Genomic DNA, 22,827 nt, shown 5'->3' with positions numbered 1-22,827 from the left:
GCAGTTGAATTGTCAGTTTGGTCATAATACTACAAGGTCATAATACTACAAAAAGAAAAATTAAACACGAATATTAGTCAATGGTAGTAGGAAATAGGGTATACGCATACGCATACATGCTATGCACACATTACATCAAAAAATACAACTTCGAGTATATACAAAGTTGAGCGGTAACTAAAGTGTACGATTCGCGACAAGAAAATGTTTGATGGAAACTGACAGTGTGTAACAACGTGTACCCTCTATTTTGTTTCACTACCAACAGAAGAATGCCACACTGGTCATCCTATACAGGGGTAAGAGAATAGATAAACGACGGGTAGCTGCAGAATTAGTGAGTAAAGAATCACAGAATCACAAAAGTTCGAAGAACGACATTTTAAAGACATTATAATGAAAAATCTATGTAGAGAATGCCTTCCAGACCCCAATGACAGAGTTTTACTATCGACAATGACCTATAAAGAATCATATTTAATATTTACTTGGCTGAAAGAGCCCTTCAATTTATCCATACAGGCTTGAAGCTGGGTACGGGTACCGGGTAGCAATGCTACCCGCTTAGTACACTTGTACACTACATTGCTACCCGCTTAGTACACTTGTACACTACTTGTACACTATAATAGGCTCTTTATCTGGCTACTCAGTACTTTAAGTCAGTCAGTGACACCACACTCTCTGCTAGCCTAAGACTACCTGCTATCAATACATTACTAGTCCTACCCTCACAAAAGTGAGCAAGGTCCTCCAGCTAGGCGTAAGAATCGCCAATCATAAACATTGACTGCTTTTTAAAAACACCGACCTTTATGACTTTTATAACAACAAATCCTTGGCAACTAGCTAAACTGCAGCCACTGTTAGGTAGCCTCGAGACCAGCCGTTCGTTATCTGAAAGAACATAACGAATGGCTGGTCTCGAGGCTACTGTTAGGCTGTGTCGACTCCTTTTTAAAACATCGACCTTTATGACGTCGACTCTGTTATAACGTCGACTCCATTTCATAACGTCGACTCCATATCATAACTCTTTCCTTGGCAATCTGTTGTAGAAATTACAACAATGGGTAAGGAATCGTTATGATGAATTAGATGAAGTTGTATGTGAGCTCCTCCCTGACAAACAAACTGTAGTCTAGGTAACCGCCTTATCAGTCAAGTAGGCTAAAAATCTGTGTCCTTTGATGTAAGCTTTGATGTCTCTTTGTGCATATGTAGTTAAAAAAAAAAAAAAAAAAAAAAAAACCTTTGACTAGCTAGGAAGAGTAGCAGCAGTAGTAGTAGCAGTGCAAGCAGGACTAGACTAGATTAAAAAGTTGGTGGAAAGAATAACTGACCGTTTGGACGTCACCTGGCTGCCAGACTTTCATCTGGACTCTTCCCCCTGAGTAGCTGGCCTTTCTCTAAGCCACAAAACTGAGCAAGAAGCTGACGAAGCAGCTAGACAGAGACATGTACCTAGCCTTGAGAATTGGGAGGCGTGGCTCAACTAGTTAGCCCAGCCCAGAGGAATTGTTACCGTGGGTACTGAACAACCGTAGAAGTAGGGCTACCCCTGGCTTTACTGAATTAACTAGCTGTGTCTGCTGTCTAGTTGGACCAGATTTAGCTAGATAATGGGGTAGAGAATAGTTGAGCGGTGCTGTGTGTAGCTTGAACTGTACTGGCTGGCAAGAATCTAGTAAGCACCCTATGCACTGATAACTCGTCAGAATGGAGGGTATGTTCTAGGGATCTGGACAGCTGTACATCCAAAGGAGCCAGGGAGTGCCAATCATCTTCTCCCAGTCTCTGACCCGCTAAACAAAAGGAGCTAGAACTGGGAGTCCCAGCTAGAATTGCTAGCCGGATCTAGACTAATAGAATGACATGGAGGCGTGGTGAGGCCGGATCCACACTAATTGATCGACCTAAAGACGCTCCTGTTCCAGATTTCACGAATGGCAAGGAAAGGGATAACATCGACTCTTTTTATAACGTCGACTCCGTTTCATAACGTCAACTCCATTTCGACTCTTTTTATAACGTCGACTCCGTTTCATAACGTCGACTCCATTTCGACTCTTTTTATAACGTCGACTCCGTTTCATAATACAAACGGCAAAACATCGACCTTTATGACGTCGACTCTTGGTAAACATCGACTACTTTATAAAACATCGACCTTTATGACGTCGACTCTGTTATAAGGTCGACCTTTATGACGTCGACTCCATTTCATAACATCGACTGTTTTTGGATTTTGACACAAACGGCACCCCATACATTAGCACGGTAGTGCTAATAGTAGGGTTGGGTCGAAAACAGCAAAAAGGCCCCCTCTGGATCTCACCCTAGCCTCGATCCCAGGCCGAGTTTTCGCTTTTATAACGGTTAGGCGAACAACTGGGCCTGGTACTAGTTGTCTGCGCATGCGTCAGTCGTTCGTCAGATTCTGACGAATGGATATTCTCGTTCACTTTCGTGACATTTATATTCGTGTACTATCGTGTACTAGAAGTCAGTTCCCGTTTTATCATTATTGGAATCGATTGGAATGGCTCTTAGCTGAAGCTTCTCTCTTCTCTGAAGCTTATTCTGAAGACTGAACAACAAGGGAAGAGGTATAAAGCTTTGTCAAGCTTGTTAAGGTCAGATATTTTTGTGTGGGCCCTATGGCCGGCTAGGCTATGCTATCAAGTCTTGTTCATGTTTGGCAAGAATGTAGGTAGACTATAGTTTCATCATTAATATGGTGGATCAAGTGAAGAGTGTGAGCTAGAGAACTTGGTGCTGCCATCATCAGCTCGTCGACAATGACACTATAACCGAGAAATTTAATATGTATAGATCTACACGTATTTAAAATGTCTACTTCTCTGTACAGGAGCAAAATATCCAGCTATCCCAACAGTGCTCCTCTTGGCTATACTAACGGACGAGACTGGACAGTTTGAGGTAAGGGTTTAACCGTCTTTGGTTTCTTTTAATATTGTCCTATACTCACAGACACAGGACTGGAGTATGACCTGCTCATTCGAGCGTTGCTGGGTAGCTCAGAGACATCAAGAGAATCTACGTTTTCTCAAGTAATGAGTTACGAGTTGGGGCCTAGAATCAGAGAAGTCCAGCAGCCTGCTAAATCTTTTTGAAACGTAATTTGAAGGCATTCAATCATCCTGAAGTTGCCCTGGGTCACTGTAATTGTGCTGCAGCACAACTGGCAACTCCCCAGGCCTTTGTGAAGCAGCTCCCTATGTGCATCTTTTGTGTACTCACTCTGTGCATTTTCTGTGTACAAATTTCTATTATTGATTTATTAAATATTTTTGCCGACCACAAATATACAATGAAAATTTGACGCATGCGCAGACAACTAGTACCAGGCCCAGTTGTTCGCCTAACAGTTATAAAAGCGAAAACTCGGCCTGGGATCGAGGCTAGTATCCATACGTCATGGACTGGCACAATGATTTGCTTTTGGGACTCATGATCCTTACCGACTTCCACGTCGATGTTAATAAAATATTGAATACAGACATACCTACATCTTGATGAAGTGTCGAACAAGGAACGGGTATGATCGTGTCACAGTGAATGCCAAAGTATTGATGGTTTCACCTAAGCCTTAGGCTAAGGCCCAGATATCAGATGGGCTCTGGAAACAAGATGTTTATATCGCAGATTCCACGACATCAACTAAGCTAATTCTTTTTGAGAACAAGATTGATTCGCTTGTAAAAGGTGAAACATACAAATTTGAAAACATTCTTGTCAATGAGTTCCAGCACGAAAAATATCTTCAAGTACCTCGCAACGGGTCAACAGTGACAAAAATTGAGGAACTGCCAAATGTTGTGGCCCATGATGATGTCCCAGACACTTTCCCAACTGTACCATCAGCTGAAATTGTAGGTGTTTTATCACTCGACTCGTATATCTCATGTCTCAACTGCAAAAGTAAGATCACCATCTCAACTGACACTACAGGCAAATGCAACAAATGCTCATTGATTCAAAGTCTTCGTCACTCCACAAAGCAATTGAGAGCTAAAGTTATCATAAGCACACCAGGTGGAAACTATCTTACATTGGACGTATTTGGCCAAAATGTAGCAGCAATTGCTGAAATAGATGAAGCCGAAGTCACTGCTGACAACCTAATCTCTGCACAGCCCTTCTCATGTTCTTATAATGGTACTGTCATGAACTCAGTTACGCGACCTTGATAACTACCAGTGCGAATGTAAAATGCTTCTACTATACATATACATATACTAAATTAATAACCTTGAATTTAAATACAACATATTTCTTTTAATTCGTAAAACAAGCATGTTTTCTTACGCTCGCCCCACAATGTTCAACATTCTCCTAGTAGTAAAAATGTCTATTCTTGCCATGAAATGACTACTGCGTTTCAGCTGGACTTCCAGCTCATTCTAGCTGGAAAAGATCACTAGATCTAGCTCATGAATAATTAATGAGCAAACGGTTGACCGTAACCTTAATTTCAATTTTATTTTGAATTTACACTTTTGACCTCAGCCCAAAACAATTTCTGGAGAAAGGCTAACGATCCAAGAGATTAGTAAGTGCAAGTGTATTGCTACCATTTTTATGATTATCTATGGCACCACTAAAAACTTGAATTAGTTGACATTGATTTTTTGAGTTGCGGACCCTAATAGACTGTCTATTATTAGATATTATTTACTGATTCAGTCCGTATCCATGGTGATGTCCAGTAATTATATTTTAGAAAATGCTTGTCACAAATGGTGCAATCTGATTGGTTACTTGGAGGTCCTTTATTTCTCATAGAGACCTCTCAGTCATTCAGAGGTCTTCTATGGAGGTCCATTATATGTTCACTACACAGCCAAAAATCCACGGGGCGTGTCAGGTCCGTTACATGTCCGTTACATGTCCGTTACAGGACGTTTACCACATCCTGATACGGACCGTTGGGTAGACACTACTAAACAGGCCGTTCACATACAGCCTGTAAACAGCCCGTACAAACGGCCTGTATTCAGCCTGTATCATACTGTTCTCATGCACAATTTAATAAGCTAGTATCATGCTTCAAAAGGTCACAATTAAGAAGACAAGAACAAGATATATATATATATTAATTTCTGTTCAGCTACATTATGTCTCTCATTATTCATTATCATGTCCGTGTCTTCACATCCCCACGGTGGCACTGCAGATAAAAACAACCAGTTGAACCGTACGTTAACGCCACATAAGTATACTAACTTACTGTATTTATAATTATTCGTCTTGTTTTTGTGCACAAAGATAGACTCTGAAGAGAAGAGGCTGGGAATTATACAAAAAATACACCACTGCTTACCGGCGTACTATGAAGTCAGTGAACAGCTTGAAGGGCCGTTCTTCATCTCCGAGATAGCTCACCAGCTGTACACTAATAATACTTATTCACATAGATTAAACTAAGTTGCTTACCAGGCAATTGTTGCATTCTCTTTATCATTCGTCTAAAAACTTCAATCTATGAGGCATATAATGCATCACCACAACACATACAAAATAATGGCACTTACCTAACACATCCAGACTCCAACTCGGCATGCCAATAAAGAAATCTATTAAATAACATGTGTAACGAGTGCTAAAGATGAAAACAATAAACAAACCTTGAGTTTTTCAACATCTGGAAATTAGAAGATTAAAAGAAGAACACACCACTGTGAATAATCTTACCGGCGTACTATGAAGTCAGTCAACAGCTTACAGTGTGCTGTACACATTACAAGGGCTCTTTTTCATCTCGAAGATATCTCGCAACTGTACACCAATACGCTATTCACACAGATTACATAGTTGCTGAATTTTCTTACCAGGAAACTGTTGCTTTTTCTTTAGTTCATTCTTCTGACAACATCTAGTGTCTACAGAAGCAATAACGTATCACAAAACACAATAGAACAGTGGCACTTACGTAATTAGTCCAGACTTCAACTCGGCAGCATTATCTAAAGTCAATTTGATCGCGTGTTTAATATGTGAATGCTAGTGAAAGAGAATAACAAACCTGGGAGCATTCTTCAACACCTCTTTATCAAAAAAGTGAAAAAACTTCAGATGGGAGCCTACGATGAGGAGGATTATTTCAAAAAGGAAGCAAAACGAAACGTTTACCTTGTAAAATTGGCCAGTGTTCCAGCTTCAAAAGTCCATAACAACGTGCAAACCTGAATTTATAAACATACAGTAGAGGTGAAATTTACAGACCTTTGTTGCCAACTACACTAGAGGTCAAATTCACTACAGATTTGAAATAGCTGTGGAACTAGAGGAACACAAACTGCTATGAGAAAGTTCAATAAAAATAATATAACTGTTTAATATAATAACATGCTGCTACAGCTTCACCTTTTTCTGTTCACAGGTAGACTAATAGTGTATAGTCCTCTTCAAGTTGTCTTTTTGGACCAGCTCCTCTTGTGACAAGCAGCAGGATTTTTTCTCAGAGCTCTGTCTGTCTCATTCTCTTTTTGTAGTCAGGTGACGTCATCCTGCCCCAAGCTAGCGCATGCGCATAAGCTACAGCTGCAACAGCCTGTATACAGGACGTGGGTGCTACGCCCTAATACAGGCCCGTATCCACGGGCTGTAAACAGGACGTGGGTGGGCTACATCCTGTATACAGGCCGTTCACGGGGCCGTAACGGCCCGTTTTCAACTAATGGCCTGAAACGGACCCGTGGATTTTTGGCTGTGTACATGCATTTAACATTTTTTACACAATTATACATGGAATGCTTAGCAACATCTATTTTGTACATGCACAAGTACACCGAAATCATAGTAACCATGATGCAGTGCATCATTAAAAACTAATTTTTAAAAGTCTTTGTGTTCTGCAGTGCCGCTTTGTAGCTTTTATCTCACTCTTGCAGCTACCAATAGCTAGTGCTCTAGTGCAGAGCTAACTACTAAGTAGAATAACAACTTTCTATTAATCGTTTTTGCTATGCAAGAGACGGAAACTGCCTTCAATGTGAGTTTTTTTTATGTAGACTAGCCAGAGCAAAGCTTTAATGTTGCTTGAGGTTTGTAGAAACAGAGTCTTCTTTGTGTTAATAATAGCTTAGCTTGCTTAGCACTATTCTAAATCAGTTATAGGCCTCGTCCAACGGTCACTATGGAGTTTTGAGACCCTTAGGCCCTTAGTAGCACCTTCGCTACGCTCGAGATGCTACAGCCTCGGGCCTTCGGTTCTCAAAACCCCATAGAGACCTTGGACTCAGCCTATAACCTATATATATAATTACTTCCCCCAGGCACTATTCTTATAATCTACTTCCTCAGCAGATTTGAATTGATATGATGCATCTTGACAAAATTTGGTACATTGCACACAATAAAATTCAAGTGTAAGCTGAACTGAACTAGCTGAAGCCTGTAGTCAAATTCTTGCTCTGTGCTTTCTCAGTAGTCAAGGCTGTGGCTCAGAAGTAGAGGATTACAAGTAGACTCTGGTGTTGTTGACAATAACAGACTAGTTCAGAGCTACAGTACAGTAACAGCTACAGTACAGGTAGCTAGCTAGCTAGCTACATGTACAAACCTCGCAGCTGCATTTAGTGGTGGGCGGGTCTGGTCAAAGTTTATGCATGGCTTCCAGCTAGCTGAACCTATAGCTAGCTCATGTAGCTCCACAGTAGTACTGCTAGTTCTATGCCTGTAACTGTTCTAACTGCATAATTCTGAGGCTGTGAGAGCAAGTTTGACTGTCTCCACTGATGTTCAAATGACTGTTTTGCTGTTTTTGCAGTAAATAAATCAGTTGTTGACTGGTTGCCTAGTAATTATGGTTTATAAACAACCTCAGCCTCGGGCTGCGCCCTCGGCATTGGTTGTTTATAAGCCATAATTACTAGTCAACCAGTCAATAACTATAACATAATTATACTCTTGTTGAAGCTGAATGCACAAACTTGAGTTTTGTGTGTGTCTGCATTGTGAACGTGAGTAAATGGACAAGTTTTTCAAACCTATACGATAAAAAGTGAGGGCCTTCATTATACCTTTACAGTTTGATTTCCTACTGCAGGTTTGGAAAATGTCCATAGTAAACATTCTCAAAGCACGTTTCTTCAGCACTTCAATTTTATCGTGTGCTTTAGCTTTGATCGGCTCTATATGCGATGCCATTGTACGTGAACAGAGCATTGTAATTGTCAAGGCTCTGTCATTTCTGTCTCGTTTCATTCTGGTTTTATTGTCGATTGTCTGTATAGTGACTTTTCTGGCTCTTTTGGTGACTGAAAGTTTCATTTCTCTGCGCAATTTGTATCATAGAATCTGGCCTGTAACTCCTCCAGACAGCATTTGTATTGTGTGTCTCACCAATCCAAAGGAATTTTTGAGCAAACCTTGTAACCATTTTTCTCTGTGTGAGGAATGTATTCGACTCTTGGATGAATGCCCCATTTGCAGGTCCATAATAGAACATAAAGAAAGAATTTATACAAATTGAACTGATTTTTAGTGTCATGCTAGAATGTAATTACGCCTTTATTACAATGTGGGTGTACTGTTTGCCATGGGTAGATTCACTGAATAGAAAAATTAATTTGCTAGTAAAACTTTTATTTTTATCAATTAACCCTTTTGTGCTTTTTCTTGACAATGACTGCATGTACAGCATGTATTAATTAACGCAATGTACGATGGTCCTGATGTAACAGACTAGCCTCTCTAGCCTGTTAGTGAGGGAACTATCCGTGGATCTTTAAACAGTGTTTCAATTGATATGACTTTTTAAGCAACAACAATACAGACTAGAGCACTAAAGTGCAAACCCTCGGCTGGTGACATGATAATAAAGAAACCAGAAGAGTGATAATGCAGTGCATGTAGCATGTATGACTAGCATGCGCTAGCACAGCAACTCAAGAGCAATAAAACTAAACTAACAACGTACATGCATGAGACATGCACTATGGACTGGGATCACAGCAAAGAAGCCTGGAGTCTTAGACTAAGAGAAGTATGGCTCCTTCCAGGCTGGAGTACGTATAGGATCCAGAGTCAGTCAACAACCAGTCACAATTCTACTTTCTTTTTTGATCCCAGTCAGCAGCAGGAGCTATAATTTAAGCTTCTACTTTAGTGACCCTGTTCCATTGTTCCTGGTATAATATAGCTTTCTACTTTAGTGACCCTGTTCCATTGTTCTTGGTACAGGATCACTTCAGTTATAAGTAACGCATGTGCAAGTTCTGTTCAAGCTACATTTTGCTCGCTTTTATTAGACAAAGAAGCTTTAACACCGAAAGCTGCCACTATCACAAAAGTACTAACTTGTTGTGTGGAGGCTACTCATGCTGTAAACGCAGTGCTAGAACATCCAGGTAAGCAGACCTAGTCACAAGCTTATTTAAGCTTCTTAGCTTTTGCTCGACAAAGAAGCTTTAACATCAAAATCTGCCACTATTTAAACCAAGATATTGTTATGTGAAGGCTACCTATGCTGCAAACGCAGCGCTATAGCATCCAGGTGAGTAGATATACTCGTGACAAACAGACAAACAAACAAACTAGAGCACTAAAGTGCAAACCCTCGGCTGGTGACATGATAATAAAGAAACCAAAAGAGTGATAATGCAGTGCATGTAGCATGTATGACTAGCACAGCAACTCAAGAGCAATAAAACTAAACCAGACTTGGAGGCATGCTGAAACATTGAGTGGTACATGTTACATTAGACATGCACTGTGGACAGGGATGACAGCAAAGAAGCCTGGAGCTTAGACTTAAAGAGGTATGGCTCCTGCCAGGCTGGAGTATAGGATCCAGAGTCAGCCAACAACCAGTCACAATTTTAGCTCTCTACTATAATTATATTTGGTAAGGATCACTTCAGCTGCAACTACGTAATCAAGGCCACCTGTAGCTAGCTAGCTGCCAACGTGCAAGTTCAAGCTTCTTAGCTTTTGCTCGACAATGAAGCTTTAACATCAAAATCTGCCACTATTTAAATCAAGATATTGTTGTGTGAAGGCTATCTATGCTGTAAACGCAGCGCTGTGGCATCCAGGTGAGTAGATATACCTGTGACAAACAAACAAACAAACAAACTAGAGCACTAAAGTGCAAACCCTCGGCTGGTGACATGATTAAAAAGAAACCAGAAATATAATGCAGTGCATATAGTGATGTTGTTATCATGTATGACTTGCACAGCAACTCAGGAGCAATAAAACTAAACCAGACTGGAGGCATGCTGAAACATTTGAGAACAGGTAGTGGTACTATAGATATATGCACTGTGGATTAGGATCACAGTAAAGAATCCTGGAGTCTCAGAGAAGTATGGCTCCAGGTTCTGCATGGAGTAGGATCCCAGTCAGTAGCAGGAGCTATAATTCAAGCTTCTACTTTAGTGACCCTGTTCCATTGTTCCTGGTATATACAGCTTTCTACTTTAGTGACCCTGTTCCATCGTTCTTGGTACAGGATCACTTCAGTTATAAGTAATGCATGTGCAAGTTCTCTACATTTTGCTCGCTTTTATTAGACAAAGGAGCTTTAACACCGAAAGCTGCCACTATCAAAAGTACTAACTTGTTGTGTGGAGGCTACTCATGCTGTAAACGCAGTGCTAGAACATCCAGGTAAGCAGACCTAGTCACAAGCTTCTTAGCTTTTGCTCGACAAAGAAGCTTTAATATCAATATCTGCCACTATTTAAATCAAGATATTGTTGTGTGAAGGCTATCCATGCTGTAAACGCAGTGCTGTGACATCCAGGTGAGTAGAAAAGCCAATCACAAACAAACAAACAAACAAACAAACAAACCAACAGACTACTATACCCGTGGCCGCCCAGGCGCCTCAGGTAACAAACTAGAGCACTAAAGTGCAAACCCTCGGCTGGTGACATGATTAAAAAGAAACCAGAAATATAATGCAGTGCATATAGTGATGTTGTTATCATGTATGACTTGCACAGCAACTCAGGAGCAATAAAACTAAACCAGACTGGAGGCATGCTGAAACATTTGAGAACAGGTAGTGGTACTATAGATATATGCACTGTGGATTAGGATCACAGTAAAGAATCCTGGAGTCTCAGAGAAGTATGGCTCCAGGTTCTGCATGGAGTAGGATCCCAGTCAGTAGCAGGAGCTATAATTCAAGCTTCTACTTTAGTGACCCTGTTCCATTGTTCCTGGTATATACAGCTTTCTACTTTAGTGACCCTGTTCCATCGTTCTTGGTACAGGATCACTTCAGTTATAAGTAATGCATGTGCAAGTTCTCTACATTTTGCTCGCTTTTATTAGACAAAGGAGCTTTAACACCGAAAGCTGCCACTATCAAAAGTACTAACTTGTTGTGTGGAGGCTACTCATGCTGTAAACGCAGTGCTAGAACATCCAGGTAAGCAGACCTAGTCACAAGCTTCTTAGCTTTTGCTCGACAAAGAAGCTTTAATATCAATATCTGCCACTATTTAAATCAAGATATTGTTGTGTGAAGGCTATCCATGCTGTAAACGCAGTGCTGTGACATCCAGGTGAGTAGAAAAGCCAATCACAAACAAACAAACAAACAAACAAACCAACAGACTACTATACCCGTGGCCGCCCAGGCGCCTCGGGTAACAAACTAGAGCACTAAAGTGCAAACCCTCGGCTGGTGACATGATTAAAAAGAAACCAGAAATATAATGCAGTGCATATAGTGATGTTGTTATCATGTATGACTTGCACAGCAACTCAGGAGCAATGAAACTAAACCAGACTGGAGGCATGCTGAAACATTTGAGAACATAATTATAGTGGTACTATAGATATATGCACTGTGGATTAGGATCACAGTAAAGAAGCCTGGAGTCTCAGAGAAGTATGGCTCCAGGTTCTGCATGGAGTAGGATCCCAGTCAGCAGCAGGAGCTATAATTCAAGCTTCTACTTTAGTGACCCTGTTCCATTGTTCCTGGTATATACAGCTTTCTACTTTGGTGACCCTGTTCCATCGTTCTTGGTACAGGATCACTTGAGTTATAAGTAACGCATGTGCAAGTTCTGTTCAAGCTACATTTTGCTCGCTTTTATTAGACAAAGAAGCTTTAACACCGAAAGCTGCCACTATCAAAAGTACTAACTTGTTGTGTGGAGGCTACTCATGCTGTAAACGCAGTGCTAGAACATCCAGGTAAGCAGACCTAGTCACAAGCTTATTCAAGCTTCTTAGCTTTTGCTCGACAAAGAAGCTTTAACATCAAAATCTGCCACAATTCAAACCAAGATATTGTTGTGTGAAGCCTATCTATGCTGTAAACGCAGTGCTATGGCATCCAGGTGAGTAGATATACTTGTTTAATACAAACAAACAAACAAACAGACAAACTAGAGCACTAAAGTGCAAACCCTCAGCTGGTGACATGATTATAAAGAAACCAGAAGACTGATATAATGCAGTGCATATAGTGATGTTGTTATAATCATCATGCATGACTTGCACAGCAACTCAGGAGCAATAAAACTAAACCAGACTGGAGGCATGCTGAAACATTTGAGAACAGGTAGTGGTACTATAGATATATGCACTGTGGATTAGGATCACAGTAAAGAAGCCTGGAGTCTCAGAGAAGTATGGCTCCAGGTTCTGCATGGAGTAGGATCCCAGTCAGCAGCAGGAGCTATAATTCAAGCTTCTACTTTAGTGACCCTGTTCCATCGTTTTTTTGGTACAGGATCACTTCAGTTATAAGTAACGCATGTGCAAGTTCTGTTCAAGCTACATTTTGCTCGCTTTTATTAGACAAAGGAGCTTTAACACTCACTATCAAAAGTACTAACTTGTTGTGTGGAGGCTACTCATGCTGTAAACGCAGTGCTAGAGCATCCAGGTAAGCAGACCTAGTCACAAGCTTATTCAAGCTTCTTAGCTTTTGCTCGACAAAGAAGCTTTAACAGCAAAATCTGCCACTATTTAAATCAAGATATTGTTGTGTGAAGGCTATCCATGCTGTAAACGCAGTGCTGTGGCATCCAGGCAAGTAGATATACCTGTGACAAACAAACAAACAAACAAACTAGAGCACTGAAGTGCAAACCCTCGGCTGGTGACATGATTATAAAGAAACCAGAAGACTGATATAATGCAGTGCATATATTATAGTGATGTTGTTATAATGTTATCATCATCATGCACTGGCATGACTTGCACAGCAACTCAGGACTAAACCAGACTGGAGGCATGCTGAAACATTTGAGAACAGGTAGTGGAACTATAGATACAATTATGCACTGTGGATTAGGATCACAGTAAAGAATCCTGGAGTCTCAGAAAAGTATGGCTCCAGGTTCTGCATGGAGTAGGATCCCAGTCAGCAGCAGGAGCTATAATTCAAGCTTCTACTTTAGTGACCCTGTTCCATTGTTCCTGGTATATACAGCTTTCTACTTTAGTGACCCTGTTCCATCGTTCTTGGTACAGGATCACTTCAGCTATAAGTAACGCATGTGCAAGTTCTGTTCAAGCTACATTTTGCTCGCTTTTATTAGACAAAGGAGCTTTAACACCGAAAGCTGTCACTATCAAAAGTACTAACTTGTTGTGTGGAGGCTACTCATGCTGTAAACGCAGTGGTAGAACATCCAGGTAAGCAGACCTAGTCACAAGGTTCTTAGCTTTTGCTCGACAAAGAAGCTTTAACATCAAAATCTGACACTATTTAAATCAAGATATTGTTGTGTGAAGGCTATCCATTCTGTAAACGCAGTGCTGTGACATCCAGGTGAGTAGAAAAGCCCATCACAAACAAACAAACAAACTAGAGCACTAAAGTGCAAACCCTCGGCTGGTGACGTGATAATAAAGAAACCAGAAGAGTGATAATGCAGTGCATGTAGCATGTATGACTAGCATGCGCTAGCACAGCAACTCAAGAGCAATAAAACTAAACTAACAACGTACATGCATGAGACATGCACTATGGACTGGGATCACAGCAAAGAAGCCTGGAGTCTTAGACTAAGAGAAGTATGGCTCCTTCCAGGCTGGAGTACGTATAGGATCCAGAGTCAGTCAACAACCAGTCACAATTCTACTTTCTTGACAATTGTTCCTGGTACGGGATCACTTCAGCTGAAAATACATAATCAAGCCTTGACTACGTATTTTCAGCTGAAGTGATCCCGTACCTTGACTCAAGGCCACGTGGCAAGTTTAAGCTTCTTAGCTTTTGCTCGCTTTTACTCGACAAAGAAGCTTTAACATCAAAATCTGCCACTATTTACACCAAGATATTGTTGTGTGAAGACTATCTATGCTGTAAATGCAGTGTTATCGCATCCAGGTGAGTAGATATACTCGTTACAAACAAACAAACTAGAGCACTAAAGTGCAAACCCTAGGCTGATGACATGATTGTAAGAAACTAGTATGTATGTCTAGGACAGCAACTCAGGAGCAATAAAACTATAGAGTGAACTGGAGTCATGAGGCTACATGAGATGTACTGTGGAGTAGGATCACAGCAAAGAAGCCAGGAGTGTTAGAGAAGTATGGCTTATTGGTGCTGGATTCAGAGTCAAGCAAAGAGCTAACAAACGAGACACAATTGTAGCTTTCTACCTTAGTGACCCTTTTCCATTGTTCCTGGTAAGGAATCACTGCAACTGTAAATACGTAGTTTATATCGAATAAAGGCCGAGTGTAGTTAGGTAGCAAGTTCAAGCTTTAACATCAACAAATAACTTGTTGTATGAAGGATACAAAAATCATGTGGACATGTGATGATGAACTGAATGTACGTGATGGTTTAATGCTGGGTAGTTTAGTTAGAGTAGTATAGTGGAAATAATGCATGATGAATGTTCAATACTGAAAAATACAATAAAGTATAAAAGTAAGTGTAAAAACGTAAGTGTAAAAACAAAATATTATTGACTGCTGTATTTTGGTGAAATACAAAAACACAAAATGGAGGAGGCATTAGTTGAAGGTGAGGATAGCGAGACCTGAATAAATATTCAATTTGGAAAACGGGTGGTTGGCCACAGTTAAAGTTGGGCAAGATGCCAAGATGTTGGTTTTTCCAAGCATTGGGAATAAATGTTTCCTGTGTCACTGATGAGGCACCATTACAATTAGAGTTCATGTAGTTCGTTATCGTTTTCTTGTGAGTGATGTACAGATAATTATAATTTGCCAAAAAGCAAGTTAAAGACAATGAATGAAATTGAGGTCTTCATGTGTGTGACCAATTTAGGTAGTTTGATCATCTTTACTTCATTTGCGGTGTCACTGAGTCATGTATATTTTGTAATTCTTGTGTGTGATGTACTGTAACAGTTGTAAAATGCGAATTGTGTTTCTACATGTGTAGACCAAGTAGTTTGTCGGTGTTCATCAATTTTCTTGGGAACTGCAAGTCAGTGTGTGTGTAAAGATGACAGTATATATTATAACTCATTAATTAATTACGAGAAATATTCAGTAAGGGAGCATGGGCAACTGGTACTGTACATGCATTGTACACTGCTTTGCATTTTTTTAATGCTATACACACACTGCATGGAGACTCACCATGCATGATTGGATTTAACTCACTGCAGCGGTAGATATTCTTAGCCTTCAACAGGAACCAGGAACAGTTAAAAATAAGCACTTTGAGTCATTTGAATCATTGGAATCATTAGAGTCATAGCAAAATGGATCACTTGCAAGTGATTGGCCAAGCCACAGTACAACAGTACAATAAGAATGCTTAAATGAATGTTTAACCCTATCGCAGTCATGGTTGAAACCAGGCAGAGATAATCTAGCAAGAGGCTGTATAAAATGCACTGGTTTCAGTGTTACTCATAGCCTCAGAATTAGTGTCAGACATTATGTACAACGGTTTTTGGTTTTCACCCGGTGCTAGGCACACTATCTCTGCAATGCTTCAGGGTTTTCAATGGACATCATACTAGCTGTAGGACCACCTGTAATCTGTCTGGTATGCTCATCACCTTCATCAAATGTTTTATCATCAATTTCAAATTCAGGAGATACAGTATCATCATCACAACTAGTGGTATCAACATTCTTGTCAAGAGTACTGGTAGATATACTCTGTGCACTACGAGATGAACCTGCAGATGACTCTAAGCGATAGCAGGTTCATTTAGCTTAGGTACCACATCAAGGCCTACAAAGTGCCATTACATGATGAGTCCAATGTTAACCTCAAATAAAGTAGAGCCATTTTGATAGTATGTAAAGAAAAGAGATAAATGAGAATATCTAATAAGTAAATGATGTCTAGCTGTGGCAAAGTTAAGAACAGTTGGTAGGGTGTGGAGTAGTTACATCACAAATACCTCAGGCTTAACTGTAAGAATATTACATCTGTGTTCATTAGCAGCATACACATTGATGGTAACAGAGAAGATGTCAGCTATTGCATAGGTTATCCCAGGCACCGTGTCTAAGCCTTTCAAGATTTAGTCCACCTGCCTATAGTAACTGCAAATCAGGATCAGTCATACTATCAATGCATGTATCTTCAACACTGGGAACCTCAGTATCATTGTCATATGGGTTACTAGAGGGCTGAGATCCAGCTAAAAAGCTGCTGAACCGGTCACTACGGTTTTCTATGTAAGAGGCTACCACCTGTCTTAGTTCAGGGGCACTGGCACTGCACACAGTGTTGGCATTTAGCTGGTAAGCTACTGCCCAAAATAAGCAATCTCCATATCCTGGCACATTATGAACAGTCAAATTACAGCTAGAGGTAAAAGTATCCAAACATCTAGTAGCAGCCATTACACAAGGAGTAGCAAACTTCAAAGGAACTAACCCAGACAAATCACTACCTTGGTGGGAATTGTGGGCTTTCAAATTTGCTGAGGCAGCTACTCTATCTCCAGGCAAGGAGGAACTAACACCCTTCAAAGATATTTTATATGAGACATTACTAGCAACACCTTTTTCAGAAACAGGTTTACCCAGTTTTGGATGTTGTTTATTACCAGAAAGGTCATCAGCACAATCAACAAACAAATCTATGTCCATTTATTCTGTGTTTTCCAACCATTCAGTAGCTAGCATAATGGGGGTGGTTTGCTTTAAGCCAGTTTAGGGAACTAAAAATTTTCTCAGGAGTAATGTACTGGTACATATGGCTTTGTATTCTAATATTCTTTTGTTGGACAAGCTGACTTTGATCAGGTAACCTAGGTAATGTTTGAACAACACTGTCTAACTTCAAAGGAACATTTACAGCAGGACCATGGATACACCTTTGTTTAACAGATGGAAGGGCAACCATTTTCATAAATGCTACTCTGAGACATAGAAATCTTGTCTCTAGTTTGTTCAAACAGGCAAGCTCAGGGGGTACAGAAGCTAATGACAAATTGTTTGCTAGGGATTGTATAGGCATGCATCCTCTAGACAGCTATTTTATATGAGACATTAGTAGCAACACCTTTTTCAGAAACAGCAGTTTTGGATGTTGTTTATTACCAGAAAGGTCATCAGCACAATCAACAAACAAATCTATGTCCATTTATTCTGTGTTTCCAACCATTCAGTATTGCTAGCATAATGGGGGTGGTTTGCTTTAAGCCAGTTTATTGGAAGGGCAACCATTTTCATAAATGCTACTCTGAGACATAGCAATCTTGTCTCTAGTTTGTTTAAACAGGCAAGCTCATACAGAAGCTAATGACACATTTTTTGCTAGGGATTGTATAGGCATGCATCCTCTAGACAGCTGACGATGACAAGTAATGCATATCCAATACTTACCCTTAAAACTAGCATACAGAGTATCATTACCTAAAACTGTATTTAACAAGGACTTTTTTACCTTGGTGTACACTTACTAGTGGCAAGCAATATAAAGCCAAGCAAAGTCAATTTGTAGTCTAAAATAGCAAGCGGATTGAGGCAATGATAATGATATTCATAGAATTTTAATTGAAAACACACCCCTAACTTCCTCAATAAGCGGAAGTGCATAATTTTTACCTATTAATTTTAGTCATAATTATATTCATGATAAAAAACCATACAAATTTATCCTTTTCTTTTCTTTTAGTGCCTTTAATTTAAGGTCACGTGATATTTAACTTTTTTGTAAAGCTGTCAATTTCCAAGCTGGAGGGCCTGAGAAACTACAAATTGACTTTGCATGGCCTAACAGATTGTCTATACGTTAAGCAATGACACGATACGCAGACGAAGTCAGGGCCCTGCTTCGTTTTATCAATGAAAGAGTTAATGTGTATAGACACATTGGAGTGTCTACAAGCTGTGCGTTCACATTGAAGCTTTATACGCTTACGACTTGTCTCGGGTGATTCTAAGCTTCGGTTTTTGTTAGCATGGTGACACTCTAGTTTTAGTCGTTTTTCAGCGTTGCTTGATGTTTCTAAAGCCTTTCTAAAGCTCTATATACAGTTGTAGATGCTGCATTGCGCTTTCTACGTAACCTTGATTCTACAGTAACAGTAAGGGTAGAGATGTCAGACCGGAAGTAGTGCGTGGGCGTATTTTCTTACAGTAATTCAATGGTAAAAAACGGGACCAGAAAGTGAGTGAACAAGAAGGGGCTTTCCGCAAGCCCTGGAAGAGTCTAGCAAACAACAGTTGTTCCCAGGGGTAAAAAATAGCGTAGAATTTGATTTTTATAACAGTTTTTTATGATTTTAGCATTTGATGCTTGTTTTGTGTGTGATTTTTTCTCAAAGGTGATCATCATTTTGGCAACCAAACATGAAAATGAACAAAAACACAAGTGAGCATGTCTTTCATCTCTAACTCTCTCCAGATTATGCAAAAAGTTGCTACAATAAGCTTTTATTTCTTGCGGAATCACATATTGCATGGATAGATGGGTGGAGCTGAGAATAGAAATGCAGTAAAATCAAGCCAAGTGTACCAATAGCTGTATTTATTTCTTAGAAGTTCTTAGAAGTTACTGAAAGTAATTATTGAAGCAATCTGAAAGCCTCTGTTGAAAAGAAACAAGAAAGATTGGAGAGAATTCCAGGGACAACAATGTAATCTACCAAAACTATTAAATTGCAAGAACTGATTCAATTTGCACACAAAAAAGACAAGAGTAATCTACTGTATTAATTAGAAGCTGTCAACAGAGTTGTATCATAGATTTATAGTTGTATGGCCTTAAATCTACATCACACTAAAAACGAATTATTTAGACCAAATGAAATTGACAGAAAAATTGCTTATAAAGATCAAGAAACAGATACAAGCGTAAGGTGGACATTGATGAGAGTTCTGAAACATGATACAATATACTGTATGAAAGAAAAGATAGCATGGTTACTTTAAATCCAAAAGAACTCTCTGAAGCAGGAGACATCATACTATTATAGGGACATCATAAAGATATACATTACAGAAACATTATAAACTTCATAATAGATATCAAATGGTTACAATGTCAACTCCTGAGTCCTGAGTGTCCATTTCATACTTTTTTAAAAGAGAATAGACCAAGCGGTTCAGCAGATATGCTAACTTTAAGATCATTTCCGGTATTAACAACAAATTTCATAAGTCCCGCCCAAGTACATTAAAATGCGGTAAATTTTTGTACGAATTTTTCCCTGACTAGTGTTCTTCAAAACTCTGTATCTCTGCATTTGCTTGACCAAATCCAGTGCAGTAAAGTTTTTCTGGTTTGCCTAGAGTGTTCAAAAGAGATAGTAATACATAGGAGTTAGAAATAGCAAAAATGAAAATCGGTCTGACATCGCTAGTAAGGGACTTACTATTTCGCAGAATATGGCCACACCCGGTGGGCATTTGAGTGTCCTGATATGGACCTCACCCACACATTGGGGACAAGGTTTTGAAAAGGGCATCTTGATCCAGTCAGTCGTTCCTTCAGGCCTAGCTTCAAGTCTTCAGTAATGATAAAACCACGTGGTTATGGCCGTAGTGCAGAGGAGGTTGGCCCTGTCATGTGACGTTTTGCTCACGTTACCATAGATACCGAGCAACTGTAAAAAAGTTATGGCTACATGTACATAATACTTTGCTAAGCTTATAACATCTGACTAGCTGTGTCTGTTGTCTGGTTGGACCAAGACTATAGGGTAGAATAAGCGGTGCTGTATGTAGCTTGCACTGTACTGGCTGGCAAGAATCTGGTAAACACTACACTGTACCTGGTACCCGCCAGAATAGATGGGGATCGGGTTGATTAATGAAAGTTTTATATTCAAAGTAGCCAGAGAGATAAGTAAATGTCGCCTTCAGTCTCCAATGACCGTGCAACACCTAGAAGTTTACATAGAAAATCCTTGTCCATTTCTGTGCCAGCTCAGCAAAAAAGTGGTGCTTCTCTTCTTACACGTGATCCTATCCAACCTTCTCCGGTTGTGCGCATGTGTAATGATCATACAGTACAGCAAAGAAGCGTTCGAAGAAAGTGCACGCCGTTGTGGTTTAGCTCTGCGCAGCGCGGCTAGACTGTTATAAAAGCAGAACTCATTGAGCTAAACTTCATTATTTTGGATTGTTTTAACTGTCTGGGAAGATCGGAGACTGCAGCTACTGATACAGGCTATATAGATCTAGATACAGTGCAAGTGAGTGGAAGGATCGAAGAGTTTTAACTGGAAGATCGGCGACTGACTGTGGCTACTGATACAGTCTATAGACACAGTACAAGTGAGTGGACGTGTATAGCATTTTATTGAGTGTACAACTGAATGCAGGTTTTAAACTTTCATTGTAGCAGCTTCATATTGAGGATTTGACAAGTTCTTTAGTGCAAGTGAATGAAAATTGCATTTTTTATGTGCTCTGAATGTAGTTTGTAGCATCATAATAATGATTTCGTAATTAATAAAAATGTTGTTCAACTGCAGCTACTGATACAGTGCAAGTGAGTGGACGGATCGAAGAGTTTTAACTGGAAGATCGGCGACTGACTGCGGCTACTGATACAGTCTATAGACACAGTACAAGTGAGTGGACGTGTATAACATTTTATTTGAGTGTACAACTGAATGCAGGTTTTAAACTTTCATTGCATGTAGCAGCTTCATATTGAGGATTTGACAAGTTCTTTAGTGCAAGTGAATGAAAATTGCATTTTTTATGTGCTCTGAATGTAGTTTGTAGCATCATAATAATGATTTCGTAATTAATAAAAATGTTGTTCAACTGCAGCTACTGATACAGTGCAAGTGAGTGGACGGATCGAAGAGTTTTAACTGGAAGATCGGCGACTGACTGCGGCTACTGATACAGCCTATAGACACAGTACAAGTGAGTGGACGTGTATAACATTTTATTTGAGTGTACAACCAAGGGCGTATACAGAGAAGAGAGCATGCAACTCGCCCAATTCTCAAAATCATCCGACTTCCTATTGAGCTATTTTTAGAACTGCCCACAAAACGCCCACGCGTAATCTTTGACCGCACAAGCCTGAGAACTAGTTTTACTCTGCTGCAATCGAGCTAGCTAGCTAGCACAGATATAAAAAAGACTTTGATTTACCTTGTGACAAGGTAAATCAAAGTCTTTTTTATATCTGTGCTAGCTAGCTAGCTCGATTGCAGCAGAGTAAAACTAGTTCTCAGCAGCAGTATGGCTCGTACTAGCAGTGTCAAAGGCAAACCATCCAACAGTTGCAACTCCAAGAAGATGAAACCTAGGTACAATAAACCTGTCTTCCTGAGTCTCTGGTACTTCTTAACAATGCGCCCAGCACTTAACTTCCCGCTCGAAGGGGTTGTCTTGGACTAGGACTGGTCATGACACGTCTCTAAAATAATACTCTACTGTTAGCTAGCTAGCTAGCAAAGGCTAGGCAGCTCTGATGTACACGCCCATAATTATAACTCCGTAAACAACACCGCCCACTTGTTCACGTCCGTATAATGGATTCTATTTTTAGCATATCCGGTCTCTGATACGAAATCGGATGAGTACATAGGGTACATAGTGAGTTGCATGCCCTCTTCTCTGTATACGCCCTTGGTACAACTGAATGCAGGTTTTAAACTTTCATTGTAGCAGCTTCATATTGAGGATTTGACAAGTTTTTAGTGCAAGTAAATGAAAATTGCATTTTTTTATATGCTCTGAATGTAGTTTGTGTAGCATCATAATAATGATTTCGTAATAATTATAATAAAAATGTTGTTCAACTGCAGATCAACCAACATTAGCATGGCAAAAAAAAGACCACGGGAAGTTACTGACTTCGATGACATTGGTAATGATCCAATCCCAAGTGCAACTATTCGATGTGTATTAACTTCCTTATCACCAATCAAGAAAGGCCGAAAGAGCAAATATTTTGATGGAAATGCAAGTGATGGTAAGCAGACATGTCGATTGTTATCATTTTCGGAAAGACAGCTGGATATTTTGAAGAAGTTCAAGGGTGCCAAAGAGACTGTGGAGATCAGGGACTGTCAGGTAAAGAGAGCAATGAGGGGAGACAGAATGGAAATTGTATTGAAGTCCAGCAGTGAAATTGCACACAGCTCAAAACAACTCGACACTACAAACATTGACTTTGATGATGGTGTTGTCCCAGAAATATTAATTGCAGCATTAGAAGATAGATGTGTTTTCGATGTAGTGACGATCCGTGTAAAGGTCCATCAAGTTTGCCAAAGAGAGTTTTTTGACGGTGGTTACATCAAGCAAGATGTCAGCGTTTCAGATGGCAGTGGTGTTGGACGGGTCACAGTGTGGGGAGATTTCGTTGGAACAGTGTTTGTAGGAGAGTGCTATTTGTTTTCCGGATTTATGGTTAAAGAATTTAGTGGCAACAAATATCTGAGTATGCGTAAAAAC

At 39.9% G+C, this 22,827-nt stretch overlaps 5 long non-coding RNA genes across 5 annotated transcripts in view; 3 read left to right on the top strand and 2 right to left on the bottom strand.

The window, feature by feature from the left end:
- The first annotated feature begins 2,326 nt into the window (after positions 1-2,326).
- On the top strand, positions 2,327-3,328 carry LOC135348106 (uncharacterized). The gene is made up of 3 exons (XR_010398664.1): positions 2,327-2,636; positions 2,873-2,943; positions 2,995-3,328. It is a non-coding gene; the product is annotated as an uncharacterized LOC135348106 (long non-coding RNA).
- A 1,174-nt stretch (positions 3,329-4,502) lies between these two features.
- LOC135348107 (uncharacterized) lies at positions 4,503-8,678 on the top strand. Its single transcript, XR_010398665.1, has 2 exons — positions 4,503-4,576; positions 8,075-8,678. It is a non-coding gene; the product is annotated as an uncharacterized LOC135348107 (long non-coding RNA).
- LOC135348105 (uncharacterized) lies at positions 5,085-6,654 on the bottom strand. The gene is made up of 12 exons (XR_010398663.1): positions 6,391-6,654; positions 6,157-6,209; positions 6,050-6,107; positions 5,957-5,990; positions 5,856-5,906; positions 5,719-5,802; positions 5,652-5,668; positions 5,559-5,600; positions 5,461-5,506; positions 5,348-5,412; positions 5,255-5,299; positions 5,085-5,194 (listed from the first exon to the last, which is right to left on the bottom strand). It is a non-coding gene; the product is annotated as an uncharacterized LOC135348105 (long non-coding RNA).
- A 10,497-nt stretch (positions 8,679-19,175) lies between the features above and the next one.
- LOC135347659 (uncharacterized) overlaps positions 19,176-22,827 on the bottom strand; it is a 38,396-nt gene continuing 34,744 nt past the window's right edge. The window contains exon 3 of the long non-coding RNA XR_010398504.1: positions 19,176-19,688. This is a non-coding gene — a long non-coding RNA (uncharacterized LOC135347659). The remainder of the gene's footprint in view (positions 19,689-22,827) is intronic.
- LOC135347661 (uncharacterized) lies at positions 20,406-22,809 on the top strand. The gene is made up of 4 exons (XR_010398506.1): positions 20,406-20,679; positions 20,880-20,978; positions 21,184-21,282; positions 22,176-22,809. It is a non-coding gene; the product is annotated as an uncharacterized LOC135347661 (long non-coding RNA).

Source organism: Halichondria panicea, chromosome 14, assembly GCF_963675165.1.
Source record: "Halichondria panicea chromosome 14, odHalPani1.1, whole genome shotgun sequence".
Classification (NCBI taxonomy): domain Eukaryota; kingdom Metazoa; phylum Porifera; class Demospongiae; order Suberitida; family Halichondriidae; genus Halichondria; species Halichondria panicea.
The sequence above is the reverse complement of the archived record's forward strand: the minus strand, read 5'-3'. Positions and strand labels throughout refer to the sequence as shown.